The following is a 1,813-nucleotide window of genomic DNA, read 5'->3' on the forward strand; positions in this document are numbered from 1 at the left end:
CGCTTTGATAACCATGTAAATCTCTCCTCGACAAGGTGTCTTATCAATATATTTGTCTCCATTTACTCTCATTCGATAAAGACAATTAGCATCAAAGTAAACATCATGCAAAACTACAAATCCCTGCAAGCTCCTGCACATCATCTCTAGCTGACACCTTTCATAACAGATTTTGTGTCAGTTTAAAACATGCACAAGACAGTTCACAGAATTGTCCTTTTAAAGAAATTTTGCCAATTTATTCATTGCTACATTTAGCTAAAATTAGATAGAATATCTGGATGAACTTACCTTTGCCGAATCGGGTAGGACACTTGACATCCCGGCAACTTGATATCAGAGTTGTACCTGGTCATCACTAGTTACCACAGCCACAAAGTCATAAACCTCACCCATTTCTACAATTTATCTTCTTAAAATGTGATTTTAAACCTTAAAGACCCACAAAAATGTTTTTCATGAATTCTTACGCTATAGCCATACCGACTACAACAGAGTTAAAAAGTAAGAAACATTTGCACAAAAATTAAAAAGGAAATAGTAATACAAAATAACAAGACTATATACAAGGAGTACCAGTACTGAGTCAATGTGCAGGGGACACGAGGTAATTTAGGTAATATGTACACGCAGTGGCAATTTTAGCATGTAAATATTGGTGGGGAATTAAAAAAAAAAAAAATATTCATGCCAGCAAAGCTACTACACAACACTAAACAATACACTAAACAATACATTAATTCCACTATAACGGTGACCACAAACTGTTGGGCCTACAGTTTGAGCCTACAGTTAATTCAGCCTAATTTACTGCCTTTAAAAAAAAAAAAAACATAACTGATATGGCTGACTTGTTTGAACAAATGTGGTTTCTACTGACAATTGAGATGTACAAACTATGGCATAAGGGAACGACAAGCGGATTAAGAGGCAATCTGTAATTTTAATTAAGACATTAATGAGCGAGCTAGGACGGACATTGTCAATATAACTATTCGTTCAGCACTTTTGAAATGTACAGCGACAGAATTCAGAACATGGGCTGTTCTTAGTATTCTCCCTGTACACCAAGTCAGAACCGTAGTATAAATAATGGGGGCATATAAGCAGACAATGAAGGCTCTTACAATATTCAATGATTACATTTCTCTAAAACAGGCTATAGGCTGCATGTGCACCACCAAATCAGAACAGTAGGTGAAATTAAGAGGGGAAAAGGGACCAAATTATCAGGGTGCGGCACATGGGCTACTAACAGCTTACTACACAACATACACTTAGTATTACTTTCTTAGCTACAGTATACATATCTCCCTGGCATATTACATCATTTATGCAGCAGTTTACAAGACATTTTTGGACTCACCTTCCTAACAAACCACTCATTGTTGAATTTGCGAAATGTTAATGCCCAATGGCCGATGAGCACAGATACATTTCTTCTGATTTCTCTTAATTATTTATCTTCATATGACAAGGGTTGAAAAGGATTTGCCAGTAGATTGTCGAGTTGATTCATAATGATGACTGCTAGCTAAGATTTCAAAGTAGGATGTTGACATCAGTCCAATCAAAGCTACTGTACATATTACGTGATTTGACATTTTATGTGGCCAATGACCTTAAGCCTTTCGAGGTCTACCTTTAGACTTGGCGGTGACGTAGTGTCCCCATGAGTGACAGAACACTGAGCCAATCACAGCGCAACGCTCCATATTTTCTGCTGGCTTGCCCCGCCACCACAGAAAGCACTGAGCTAGGCTGAAACACCTGAATTTTGGAGCTGCCTTCCTCAAGAAAACCAAGAAGAAAC

This window comes from Salmo salar, chromosome 09, assembly GCF_965601325.2.
Source record: "Salmo salar chromosome 09, fSalSal1, whole genome shotgun sequence".
In the NCBI taxonomy this organism is placed as follows: Eukaryota; Metazoa; Chordata; class Actinopteri; order Salmoniformes; family Salmonidae; genus Salmo; species Salmo salar.